This window comes from Gavialis gangeticus, unplaced genomic scaffold (genome assembly GCF_001723915.1).
Source record: "Gavialis gangeticus isolate Ggan-Ray unplaced genomic scaffold, GavGan_comp1, whole genome shotgun sequence".
Classification (NCBI taxonomy): Eukaryota; Metazoa; Chordata; order Crocodylia; family Gavialidae; genus Gavialis; species Gavialis gangeticus.
The window spans coordinates 3,375,764-3,390,273 of NW_017729016.1; the positions used below are offsets into that span (position 1 = coordinate 3,375,764).

The 14,510-nt window shown below is 43.8% G+C and overlaps 1 long non-coding RNA gene across 1 annotated transcript in view; it reads right to left on the minus strand.

Moving 5' to 3' along the window:
• LOC109294376 overlaps nucleotides 1-6,379 on the minus strand; it is a 17,885-nt gene extending 11,506 nt beyond the window's left edge. Inside the window, exon 1 of the long non-coding RNA XR_002096514.1 lies at nucleotides 6,247-6,379. This is a non-coding gene — a long non-coding RNA (uncharacterized LOC109294376). The remainder of the gene's footprint in view (nucleotides 1-6,246) is intronic.
• Between the last annotated feature and the right edge of the window lie 8,131 nt (nucleotides 6,380-14,510).

Here is a 14,510-nt window from a genome sequence, read left to right on the forward strand (position 1 = left end):
GATATTGGGAAAAACTCTCACACTAGAAGGGTGGTGAAGCACTGGAATGGGTTATCTAGAACGGTTGTGGACTCTCCATCCTTGGAGGTTTTTAAGACCTAGCTAGTCAGAGCCCTGGCTGGGATGATCTAGTTGGGGATGTTTTGAGTAGGGGGTTGGACTAGATGTGACCTCCTGAGGGCCCTTCCAACCCAAATATCCTATGATTCAAGGAAGCTGACTGTTAAAAGAAAAAGGCAACCTTGCTGGCTTAAGGCTTCATATTTATTCTTTGTGGATATTAAAGAGTATTTCAGTCTCCTAGAAATATAGGAGACTGAAAGAAGGAGGGATATCCAATCCAGGTCTCTAGCAGAGATCATCATTAAAGATATCCGTGGAAAGTCTTCGGGGTTTTGAGACGCCTTGCCCTGACCAAGACCTGGCATAGTTTTGGACTCCCATGGCTACCCACAGAAGTTCCTTCCTAAGCCATGTCAACGAGAGGTCACTTGTAGAGGCCAATTAGAGGTCTTGACCCTTTTATTTATGCCATCTGTGTCCTTTATAGCAGTGGGGGGTCAACCTTTTGGGCTAGCATGCCTCAAAATTAAGCCCTGTGCCCTCAATGAGGGCCACTTCAATGCCTTTCTCCTACCCAATCTGCTGCTCTGCCTTCTGCTCCCTTTCCTGCATCTCCTGCATGATCTGTTACTCTGTTTCTGTTCCCTGTTGTACCTGCCATTTTGTCCCCTGCTCCTTCCTTGATCTGTCACATGCCACACAGAGGCTCTGTCATTTATGGCATGCATGCCATAGGTTGGCCACTCCTATTTTAAGGGGTGACTAGGCTGAACACACTTTTTAGGTATTCTGTCCTAGGCCACTGGACCCCAATGGGCATCTTTGGTCTCCATGTAGCTTTCTGACAGCTCTTGTCTACAACTTTCCCTCTTGTTCCAGTTCTGTGATCACCCCTTTCCTGTTTTTTGAGGCAAGAGAAGCAATTGGATAAATGCAAGGCAGCACTTCTATGCATGATGGAAGAGTTGAGCCTTTTTTTGAGTTGCATCCACAGGAAATTATTTCAAAGAGCTACTTCTAATGGTCTCCACTTCAGTTAAAAGCCACGGAGAAAAAAACATCTATGCGCTTGGTTTTCATGTTGCACATTTGAAGAAGAGTTTAAAAGATGCTTATTTTACAAATAACATACATGCTTCAGAAGCAACCTTTCTTTTGCACAACTGGCTGGTTCTAATGAACACACCTATGTGGGTACTGACATATTTATGCCAAACAAGAGAATTGGATCATGTCAAATAGAAACACGATTGTGATTGGAGCGTAGAAAACTTGGCACCTCCCATCCACGAGCACTTGTTAGTTCTCATTGAATTTGTCCCCACGGGATCACACTCCCCATTTGTTCTGGGCCTTCTGTGTTTTGCCTATCCTGGAAAACCACCACCACGTTTTCCCACTTCTAAGCAGTCTCCCATCCAGACTCATCAGCCAGTTCACGCTTTTTTGCCAAGTGTCGGCTAGAGAGAGCCACTGGCTCACGACGAGCCTGGCTGGCATGCGTCAAGCTTGTTGGAAATACCACCGTGTTCCTTTACAAACAATCTAACTCAGCAGCAATCAGCAATGCTCCATTGCAAACACCAGGAAACTTTTCAACAATCCTGGGATCCATCCTTCAGAAGCATAAGCTTTATGACTCCTGTGATTATAGACACAAAGACCCCTTAATTAGCCGGTTTTGTCACAGAACAAGCTGTGCGTGTGCATTGAAAAGTAAATATATTCTATAGCTTTTACCCTCAAACTGATATTTCAAGGGGCAAAAAAGCCTTCCACCTCTAAACAGCCTATATTTAAGTGGTGTGCACCTGTTACAAAACTCCAGCTGACAGCGTAATCAAAGCCCTTGCAAATATATTTTTCACTATTTGTTGCCAACTCTGATTAGTGTTATTGCTTTCATAGCAGCTCATAGCATACTGAGATGAACTAAAAGTTTTATGGGAAACACAATCCACTTTCACTCCTTTTTTTAAGGAAAAATGCACATTAGCCTATTTTAATACGCATTAGCTAAAGAGCACTTTTTGGTTGTTTTAATGCACATTAAAATAGTGGGTATGTCTACACATGCACTTCAATGTGCATTAGCCTAATTATCAGTATGATGCAGTATGATATTTTCTTCTGACAGTAACCAAAGGTGGAATAACATAGCCCCCCTGTGATGCACTGATGCAGAATTATTTGACAGAGCAGAAGAACAAGCCACTCATACTAGCTAGTTCATTAGCTATCCCTTTAGAATAGCATGGTGCCATACATAGTATTTGAAACATTGATAAGAAATGCCCTAGAAACCATTTCTTTGGCTTTGTCCAACTCCATACAGGATAGCAACGGTATCCTGTTCAAGTAAGATCAGCGAGAGAATCAAAACTAAGACTCCCTTGAATTGAAATTGGTAGGTAGAAGGCTTGAAATTAGCAGGTAGAATTTGAATAAAGGCTGTAATTATTAAAAGTGACCATGTCTGGTGAACTGCTGTGAAAAAGGCTGATAACGTCTCCCTTGCTGATGGATGAAGGAGCTGAAATGAGGCTAGAATCCACACAAACATGCATCAAGAAGCAGCAAATGTAAAAGCTTTTGGAGGCTCAAAGAAGGGTAATTAACTCATTCTTTCTTTTTTGTCTCTCTCATTTTATAAGCGTCTATTTCCTGGCTTCATCCTGAAAAGAAAGGACAAAAATAGCCCAAATTAAAATGGCTCTCTGTGCTGGGTCCTGGTATCTCCAAAGACACCAAAGACAACAACGCTTTGCAAATAGCATGAATGAGATGTGATCTCCCTAGCTTCCAAGCAAAAGCTGTTCAATATCTCTAAGCCCTGGGGGTCTAGAATGAAGGAGGATCATTCTTAGCTCTTATTTATTATTTCTAAATAATAACATCACAGACTCATAGAAAATTCAGGTTGGAAGGGACCTCAGGAGGTCACATCTAGTCCAACCCCTTGCTCAAAGCAGGACCACCCCAACTAGATCAGTCCAACCAGGGCTTTGTCAAACCGGGCCTTCAAAACCAAGGATGGAGACTCTTCCACCGGCCTAGATAACCCATTCCAAGGCTTCACCACCCTCCTAGTGAGAACATTTCGTTTTTCTTAATATCCAACTTTAAACCTCCCTTGCTTATCCTTAGCTGCAGATCAAGGGGGAGGTCTATGGAAGACTGGCTGCAAGAGGCCCTTGCCTTCCCCGCATCCTGACCAGTTGTGTACAGCAGGATGGTCAAAGCCCTGCAGCACAATTTAAAGAGTGGGGAAGCTACTACATTAGAGCAAATTTCACCTGATCATCCCTATATTACAAAGGCAGAGAAGTCATGTGAGTTGCCCATACGCATCAGTCCTTACCCCTAGTCCTCTTCTTGTGCTTCTAGACTATATTATCCTACAAAATGTCCAGAACCTGGCCTCTTGAGTTAGCCCCAAAATATCTCATGCCATTCAATGTGAGAGTAACTTAGCCAGGGATTTGCATAAATAATCTCTCTCCTACAAGAACATGCAAGAATGCCATCAAAATGGCAGGGGAACTTAAAAGCTATATTTTGCTACGAGCATTTGTAACAAAGAGGAAAATTGTGACAGCATGACGCCTGTTCTCCTGAAAAGAGGCTTGAAATCAAAGATTATCATTTTATTGCCTTTTGTACCTCTTATATGTTTTCGCTTCCCTTGAAGAAAACAGAAACCTCTGGCAGCTCTCATTAAATACAAAGCGCAAAAAAATTCCAGGACTTCTTGTCTGTTCTAGCAACCACACTTAGAAAGAGGCTTTTAGAAAGGGTCCTTGATAGTTTTACTGTTCAAGGGGTATTTGATGGGACTAGGTAAGTAACAGAGCAGCAGTGGGAAAGCAGCAAAGAAAAAGTTATCGGCATGTCAGTAAACATGGCCAAGAGCAAACGCTCATTCTAACACTTCATTAGTGCAATGGTTTTAGCACTGAGCCTGGCTGATACGATCACTCATGCTGGATAGTACCTTGCTCTATGGAAGCCAGGGAGATTTCTTGGGGAGGATAGCACTCTTCAGGGTAGGTAAGTGTACACTGCAGTCCCCCGGGCCACACCAAGGCTGATAGCTTCCATCTTTAACGTGCATTTTGGAAAGGTATAATTTTCACTCGAAGTCTACCAAACTGAAATGCAAAAAAAAAAAAAAAAGTCCAAAGGGAGAGCCGCATTGCAGTAAACAGCAGACCTTATTCACCCCGTTCCAGGAAGACTTACTGAGCTGTTGGAGGCGAAAGTGTTCCTCTCCTCCCATATGTTATAGACCATTCAGTGCACTGAAAAATAGTGATTTTTGAGCTTTGCGGGGAGGGAAAAACCCCCACCACACAATCTATAATGCTATGCATGGGGGAAAAAAAAACCTAGCTAGTTTTCCTGCTTTTGTGTCGCACAATGGTGAAACCATGGAAATTTATCCTTTTGATTTCTTTCCTTTGCTTGCTTAAGTAACTGCATCTTTCCTATAAATAAACATCAGCCTTTGGCTTTTGCAACATCCATTTGCAGTGGCTTCTTCATAGATTCACAGCTCGTAACTATTAGAGCACAGCAATTTTCTTGAAAATGCAGGGGAAATTTTCAAAAATTTCAAAGCCATCTCTCCGCATTCAAAGCTCATCATTTAAATAACAGTCAAATGATCAAAATGATTATCGGCACTTTTCATCACCCGAAAACAAGCAGCAAAATCTGAGCGCCGTCTGGACGACAAGTAAGTTTTCACCAGATTTACTTTTAAAACGGGTCCATTTCAAGTTTTGGAGGAGAAAGGGGGTTCGGCACATCATCTAGACCAGTGGTTCTCAACCTTTTTCCTACTGTGACCCATTTGCAAGGATCCATGGCCTGTCCCAACCCACATCCCCATGGCCCTGCCGGTGCATGACCCCCAGTGCCCTGGCCCCCTGGACTATGCTGATGTCCCTCACTCCCAGCCCGCAGCCCCCTGCCCTGCTGCAAGGACCCCCTGTCCTACTTGGGCTGGAGCATGATGGCTGTGATGGCTCTGGCTCATGCTGGTGGCAGTGAAGTGGGTCCGGCCCTGGCACAGGCTGGAGGGAGGAGGAAAGGCCTGTGGCAGCCCCCTGCCCTGGGCTGGGCTCCGGGCAGCTGCTCATGGTCCCTCCCACACCCCGAGCAGTCTCTCCCAGCCGCCTCAGCCCCGGTGCCACCAGCCTGGCCATGCAGCTCTCCCCCACCCCCTTTCCCCACTGGAAGGGGCAGACACTTCCCTGCTGCCCCCTCTGCAGCTCGTGACCCTGTGAAATAGTCTTGCAACCCACTTTTATTTCGTAACCTGCAGGTTGAGAAACGCTGATCTAGACAGACGCATACTAGCGTTAAAAAACGAGGACAGACGAAATGAGCAGATTTTAGCTACCGAATTTACTGGTCCATGTTGAGGTCTCAGTAAATCCGTTCAGGGAAAAGGAGACATCAAGATGCAGCTTTATCATGAGCCTGAAACAAACCATTTCTGTGGTTTGGCAAAGTCGAAAGATTTCTATCTAATATATGTAATACGTTTCCAAGCACTTACCCCATGCTCATTACCTTGCTATCTGAATGCTCACCCAAATGATCGTTCCAGCTAGTATTTTTCATGTTGACAGCTGCCTGCCAGCTCTGCTTATAGCCAGAAGTGCTTAAAAAAAGCTAAAAATAGAGAGAATCTGTTCTCTTGAGCACAAGTCTATAAATCCAAAAATACATAAAAGGGAACCCAGCGTACAAAGTGTACATCCAGGCTAAACCAACCCTTGGGTATTTCCGAGTTTCATCCATTACCGGGTAGGACAGAGAAGCCTGTAACTGTTTGTATGCCCACGGCTTATCACATTGGTGCCATAGCAGAAGGCACCGCTCTATCTTAATCCCTCCCACCCACACACACTAAAAAGTGTAGTCTGTGCTTCGGAAGCAACCAGTCAGATCAACCCATGCTCCTCCCATGGATGTACAGGCTCTTGAGCCAACATGATCCCATTTTGGGGGCTGGTTGGACTTTTGTCTCGGGAGAAGACTGAAGGGACATGTTGAATTACTTGGGGAGATGGTGAGATCTCCACTACTGTAGGTTTTTCAGACCGGGTTAGATAGACAGCTGTTTGGAGTGGTTTAAGTAGAGCAGATCCTGTCCTAGGGTTGGGGGTGGACTAGATCAGTGGTTCTCAACCTTTTTGTACCAGGACCCATATGAAAACATCAACGGCCAGTCACAACCCAGTGGCCATCACTCCCAACTCGCTGCCCGCCACTCCCAGGCCTCATCCCCCCAGTATATGGGGCCGGGGGTATGTGGGTGGGGCATGGGGGGCCCCTCACAGGCTGAAACCTTGCCAGTCTGCAAGGGAAAAGCCACAGTTTTCTCCTTTAAAGAATAACCCATGTTTAAAGTTTGCTGATTCATTTTCACAGTTTGTTCATGACCTTTTCATATATTCTTGCAACCCACAGGTTGAGAAACACTCAAGAAAGCCTTTTGTGGACCCTTTCAACTCTATTTTCTCTCATTTGTTGCTCCCTAGAGCTCAGTTTAATGGGCTCAATAGGTACAGAAATGCATCCAATATTTGGGCTGCTCATTCAAGCCAAGCTAAACTTTTGTGGTCCATCCACCTATATAAGGAAATCCCCGCTTTTTCTATCTACCTCTTTGCCTGCTTGCCTTCCTTCTTCTCTCATCATATTAGTGCCATCCATGTTTCTCTCTCCCTAACTACCCCTCTCTCCTCAAAAACAGACTATTTTGTCTTCTCAAGAATAGAGTCCGCTGTGAAAAGGATGCTTGAGTGGGAACATGAAGATGGGAGGTGGAAAGGAAATGGGGGTCAGGGAAGGGTGGGGAAACAAAGGAAATCAGCCACTGAAGGATCAAATAAAATGAAGTCAAAAGAAAAGAAATAAAGAGGAAGGACATTAAAGAAGGTCTTGGGTTTTAGCCAATTGGGTTTTAGTCAACTGGGTTTTAGTCAATTGGGATTTGGGATTCACGAGCAGCACCCATCGTGCCTCCTGGCTGAGCGGTGGGATCAGTGAGGGAAGGTGCATTTGGCTGAGCTACTGCACCTGATCCAGCCCTCTACCTTGCCCCCCACCAACACCCCTGCAACTCCCCCTAGACCTCTCTCCTGGACTTGCCTGTGCTGTGCAGCCTGGCTGGTTGGCATGAGCTCTGCCAGCGGTTTGCACAGGGTTGCACCCCTGGAAGTGTGAAGGCCGTACCCCCCCGAGGGCAGGAGGGGGAGTTGGCTTAGTGCCCCCAGGGCAGTAGAGTTCTTGGGGGTAGAAAGTTTGTCCAAATATAACAGAAGGATGAGGGAGGGGACACTGTATCCTGGGATGCTGGAGGACTGCAGCTCAGGCAGTTCATCTGTGGAGAGTGGCTACACATTAATGGCAGAGAAGCTCGGTAACACAGATCAGAGATAAACCTGCCCTGGACAGGCATAACCTTAAGCTGCCTAAAGTGTGCTTACAACTAGTTTCAGGTGTTAATGTGTGGATAACCCGGGGCTAAGAGCTCCAGAAGCCACCTAAAATGAATGTGCAACAAGGCCCTTAGTAAAACAGGTGATCTCTGAGAACGTGAAGGACTGACAAACTCCAACTCACATCTTATACAACCTAAGAGATCTATTTACCCAGAACAAAACCTCTCCTTTTGAGCTGTTATACTGAAAATGGATTGTAAAATATTTCTCTAATAGCACTTAAGGAGAAAATCCATTATGTGAGTCCATTTTCCTACTCGCAATGACCAGCAGTAGCCTTTGTGTTGAGCAGAAGACCTATTTATAGGTTTGCATCTCAATCTTTATCATTTAAAGCACCTGCTATGAACAAACATAGATGTTTGACATTCTTCATTGCTATATACTAGCAGAAAAAAAATGGCCCTTTTCCCCAGGTTTTTACCGATTGTATAAAGGTACATTGGATCATTGTGAGTGACATGGCTAGAAAATAATTGCATATTAATTGCAAAAAAAATGTCTAAAGTGCTCATTTCTAAGTACTTAACTCTTGCATTATCCCTCTGCAAACCAGTTGACATTCTCCAAGGGTGGGTGAGACACCTTCACAAAAAGAAGCTGCTGAAGTAGAAATGGGAATGTCATGTCTAATGCATTGTTTTCGAGATGGCTGATGACTGGCAGAACAAAATTAAAGTATTCTATTGCCTTTATGGGTCTTCTAATTTCTTATTATTTAAACCTTGCTTGCCTTTCATTACCAGGAACTATATGATGTTCATGCCTTAAGATTCCACCTTCTCCTGTTACTTATTCCCTACCTGGAGTCTTGCTATTCCCTGGAGGCCATCCTTTTGGCAGTAATGTCACAAGACGATTACAATGGCATATAAAGAGATTATGGCTAGACTGTTGCTCCAAAAGCTCACATGCAGGGAAAAAAGACCCGCGCATATTTGCAAGCACAACTAAATCTGCCTGAACCTGATTATTGATAAACAGGAGAATTGAATGGATGTGGACAAACAGACCCAGTCAAAGATTAAGCATGCATAATCCACATGAAAATGCAGCTGTATCCAAGTGACAGGACTGGGGAGAGCATGACTACACTGGGACAGAAAGCAGCTGTACAGATGATCTTGTTGCCGACCAGAGATGGCTCGTCAACAGGGATTACTTACATGCATCGGTTCATATATCATGTTGGTGCGTCTTTGAGCCTCAGGACAGTCTGAGCAGAAGCTGCCACTGGGGAGGTTTGTCCAAAGGCCAAGGAGGTGAACTCAGAGGAGGATCAATTCACCTGCCTTGCAATGCAACATGCCACTCCTTTCCTGAGGTCCTAAGAGATGAAGGATCCATGTGGGGTGGTTGCTGCAGTTTCTCCCATGAGTATACAGAACAGTGATTTCAACCAAGGTGAGAGGCACCCTTGGGCACCTCCAGATCCTTTGAAGGGTGCTGTGAGGAGACACGCAGGTAAGCCAAGCAGATAAACCAGGGCTTGTCCCTTCCTGGATGATCCCCCACCCCTCCTGCCCAGCCCCCATGCAAGGAAGTAAGCACTGTAATATATAAATTAGTTTTGGAAATTGGGTGCCAGTCAATTCACAGAAGTTATGCAGGGGGTATCTCAAGCCCAATGAGCGGTGCCGTGAGTCCAAAAAGGTTGAGAGCCACTGCGATAGGGCATGGCTGCATGTTTCATCAGAAGGCTCCCAAGGAGCAGGGCTCCAAAGAACAGCCCTGTCCATCACAGCAAAGACCTGAGAACTTCCCCAAGCACTTCTAATTAAGCAACATATAAGCAGCAGGACCTCTTTTAACAGCTCTGCATCCCCCGTGCAGCAAGTAGGGAGGCAGAGGGACATGAGATATGGAACTGGAAAGACACTGAATCCAAGTCCATGCTGTTGGAGGTAACCAGAACGTATACCAGGAGGCAACCACATCCTTAAATTAGATTCGGAAATGTGTCAAACTCCAGTATAATATTACTTAGGGTCATTTGCCACCAGTACTTCTACTGGAAAGCTATCCTAGAACTGTCCTCACAATGGTCCTTCCATACCCGTGTCAGCTACCTAAAATATCGACCAAGATGCCTCATGAAGGACTAACAACATCTGATTTCTTTGGTCTCCAGATTTCTTCCCAACACTGGACACAGGCCCAGGCTGTCTGCACAAACCATCTTTTGCTTTGCCATGGCACACTTTGCACACAGTCACCCCTGTTGAGCATCAATCCAAATATTTGCATTTTGGATTTGCATTCCAAATTACATCTGTGCCGCTTTCACATCAGGTTTCTATGCACAATGTTGCCTAGGCAGCGTATTCACAGAATCAGGGAATTTTAAACCAGATATTGAATGACATTGGTGGAAAACGAGGTTTTAATTCATAGTTCTGAGTACTCATGCCAGAAACCTGAGTCTATCTATTATCCAATGCTGATTTGAAAAAATGCCATGACATGTATGTATCCAATGGAAACAGCTACCATTTCAAATTTTGAATACTGAATCCTTGTAACAAATTGGTCCACAATCGTGTAGCAAATAATTTTGAACAAGGGGGGGGGGGCTCACAAAACAATAAAAGCTGTCAAACAGATTATTTTTACAAATTATTTGCCTGGCCCTAATATTTAACAAGGAGTTACATTTTTCTTACTGACAGTTCATCAGAGACAAAGTGCTTTGCAGTTAAGTGAATTCGTGCAACTGGGAAACCATTGTCCCGTTTTATTGACTTTCATTTTTTAAAGGTCTGACACATGAGAGGAAATAAACTTGTGTCCAATTACATTTTATCCTCTCATAAAGCTTTCATAGTTTTCCCAGATGTTAGCTCAAATTGTTCTGTTTTTTGTTTTTAAAGAAGCAAGCAATGTGACAGCTTGAACAGAGCAAAGGACACATTTATTTTTAGAAGATGGATTTTAGGTATGAAAAATTGGTGGGCAGAAGCAGTGACAAGGAGAACTGAGTGAATGTCTCAAAAGAAATTCCAGGAATATTTGTTCAAATGTTTATACCAATTGGGTTCAACTGAGCTCACACTCCATTTGGCTATGTGTCTGGGGGCACATCTACATGAGATGCTTTAAGGCACATTAGCCTAAATTCACAGCGCACTAAGGTGCACATCTACATGTGCATGCCCTTAATGCGCTTTCAAAAAGGCTATTTTTGAGCTAATCAGGCATTTTTATACATGCGAGTGCTGTACCACTGGACACTTTGAAAAGCGCCCGGCACTGTGATGCTTGCAGTTGTACAAGTGGCGAAGTACACATTAGTGCTGAGAAAATGGTGGCAGTGCACTTTTGAATTAAAACACAGAAGGTGTTTTAGTTCAAAAGTGCACCACCACCATTTTCTGCATGCTGATGAGCACTTTGCCACTTATACAACTCCATGCAATGCAGCGCAATGCGTGTCAGCTCATGTGCAGAGCAGACGCTGAAGTGGCAGATCTCTGGCACATTGGGGGACCAAAACCTATGTGTATAAATGCCCATCGTCCCTACACTTAATACTTGGCAAATGCAAGTATCAAAATTAGGCGTGAATAGTTAAAGAGCAGTAATGCATGTGTAGACACGTTAAAGTGCATTAACGCTCTGTGTGCAGACTGACCTGGGGCTAACTTTAGTCCCAAGTCAGTCCACACACAGCATTAATGTGCTTTAACACCTGTACATGTATAGACGCCTGCCTAAACCCACTTAATGCACATTTAAGTGCACCTAAATTTAATGCGCATTAGGTTAATGCGCATGTAGACATGCCCTGTACTAGTGTTTTGGCTTTTCCTACTATACTTTTCATTCCTAATACCAGTGGTGGTGATGGGAGGAGTGTTAGTGTAACAGCATTCCTGGACCTGTTGTGGTTTTACTATGAAGGGGCGCATCTACACAAGAGGCTTACTTCGCAGTAGACTAATTAGCTGCGCAGTAAGCATCCTGTGTCTACATGTGCACCCCTAATAGGCTAAAGTAAACTAATTTACTCCTCAGCAGGATAGCACTTGTAAATACAAGTACTATCCTGCTACGGAGTTTTTTACTCCGCAGCAGCACATGTGCAGATGCTGCCACAGGTGGCTGGGGCACAAGGGTGCCTTAGTGTGGGGGCTGCCTACCAGCTAGCCCCACACTGAACCACCCTCGTGCCCCAGCCAGCCCCTCTGAAGCATGTTGAACTGGGTTGGAGCAGCCCCAATCTGGCAGGCTGACCCCCTGGGCCCCTTGCCAGCGAGGGCTGCTCCAACACAGCTCAATGTGATGCAGTCTCTAGCAAACATGCAAATAGTGTGCCCAAAGCAGTAAGCTCCAGATTTTATTACTTCATATGAAATATGCACCTGTAGACTTGCCTAGGGAATCAGAGTCTGTGCCATGCCTCTGAGATGCTGTGGGGTGGGACAAAAGTGGAATTAACCAATAGTAAGTAGGAAGATGTGAAAACTGAGCTCGCATTTTATTGCCTGAATATGAGAGAAAAATAAATCTCAATTCTGTGTTGGCCCATGAGCTATTTTTTTTCAGTTTTCTCAGCACAACATGAGCAAGCCTAAAAGATTAAAGGTAGCTGAAATATTTTGTTTGACCCGCGAGGAAACACATCACCAAGGGTTTAAGCTTCTATAACCCTTCCTACAAATAAATGCTGGCAATTCTCAGAATTAAAACATTGTTTCAAAGGAAAAAATGAAAATGTTTCCCTTGGAAAATGGTGAAAACAAAACATTATTTTTCACCCAAAAGAATTGCCCCAAAACCTTTTTTATTGTTCTGGAATGACAGTTTTCGTCAGTAAACTGCTCACTGAAGAAAAAAGTATTCCCCTCCAGAGGTAAGTGGATTGTACCCTGTGCACCATAAAAAAACTGAAGCCAAAACACAGGAAATAGGCACCTTGTCCCCTAGGAGATAGAAATGCTGCTTTGTGCTCGAAAAAAGGATGCATTAAGTTGTTCTCTTTCCAGCTTTTCTGGTTATACGTGTGGCCACACAGCTTAACACATCACATCTGGCTTTGGAACATGATCCAACAAAGCACTGACCTCGTACTCAAGGCCTTAGCAAATCCTTCCCTCCTCACGTAGCGGGGCAGGCTACACAGTGTTACAAGTATTTGCTCCTACTAGCAATTCTGCACCTTAAAAATGGTGCTCCAGAGTTAAACTCTGGTGGCTTTTTTCCATAAGGAAGGGCAGAATCTGTGTAGTCATATGGGCATGAACAATGATTTAATGGGTTAAGTTTTAGAGTGATGGTGAACACTTTGCCCTCAGGAATAATGATTTATGCAAATGTGGTACTTTTATAATACTTACGCTTGCAAACACCATTGAAAGGCATAATACTATATAATTTACCAGCCTTTTAACAGCTTTACAACAATCTTTAAAATGAGTGGGTGAGCAATCACTTGACTAAAATAGCACAGCGCTGCCATGTTCAGATTTTTTTTTTTAATCCTGTATCTTCATTTTTTATACGAGTTTTGGGTCTTGTGTATTTTGGAGTCGCTAAGCCTGTCTTAAGAGGCACAAATTCTTCTTTACGTTTTCTTCACAATGATAGCCCTGCAAAATCAACTGCCAAGTTAAAACCAAAAGTGTCAGGAGTGACTGATGACTTTGGAAGGCCTCCATTTTTTGGGTGTCCAGTTTCAGACAGGCTGTAACCAGTCCTGGTTTTTAGTTGGAGGGTGCGCCATTCTTTCGGAAGAGCAGGCTCCTTCCATGACTCTCAAGTCAAGCATCCAAAAAATTAGGCACTCCTGGTCGCTCCTTGCTTCTGAAAAATCTCAGTTTACATTCGTTGCCCGTTGATTAGATCATTTCAAGTGCCCAGTGAATCTTAACTGGCTTTGTATTTTAGACACTACAGCAAGGTGGATGGCAAGCTTCATTTTGTTCTTGGCCCTGCATACTTCCTTGCCTACTGATTGCATTCCTTAGCCTACTTTCCCCAATATCTTCTTTGTTTCCTTCTTTCAGTCTCACATTTATACCTCCTTCTTTTCCATCCTCCTCATATGGAACAAGTCCATCTCTGTATGACTATATACTAGGTTGGAACAGGAGCCTGTTTAATAGTTAATCAGAGCTGACTTCCGTTGATGGGTTTTTCAATAGAGCTCAAGGGTTTTAGAAACCCAGCTCTTCAATTCTGGATCAGGACACAGAAATTCGCCAAGACTACAAGGATACCCCCAATTACAGAATGATTTTTGGCCTTATTGGAAGTGTTAGAATTTATATGAAAATGCCAGTGAGTTTTGGGGTCTCTCCCCCAGTTCTGAACATCTTGATCTAAATCCATTGCGGCCATTTATTTCATTAGACTTTTTCCTGATATCCAGTGGTTCAGAAGAAAGAGGCTTCCCACTGTATGCGCAGCTGGCAGACTTTGCAATGAGCTACGCTTGCCAGCAGGTATTCAGCTTATTATCTGAAGCAGAAGATTTGATTAACCATATTACTTTAGCACCAGTAGATATAAGTGAAATTAATAATACAAAATCCCCTTACTATCCATTTTGAATACCCAGCTGCAATGTTCCTAATGTCCCTGCAGCAGTGAATTCCACAGATCCTGTTTCCTTTTCTTAGGTTTATATATGGAGATTAGATATGAATACAAGCACGCTTTGTAAAGCCTTTGGAGTTAGGTGGATAATTGTAGATTTAAAGAGGACTTACTATTTAGTCTTATTCCTTATTTAGTCGTATTCCTTCTTACTGGGCATGTCTACAGAGTCATTAATGCGCAGTAGTTACTGTGCATGTGGTGTAGTACTTGCCTAATGAAGTAGTAACTAAATGTGCAGTAATTATAGTTACTGTGCAGTAGTGCCGGCACATGTTTTTCTTGTAATGCTCACTGTACAGTAGCCTGATAACGCTGCACGGTAGCATA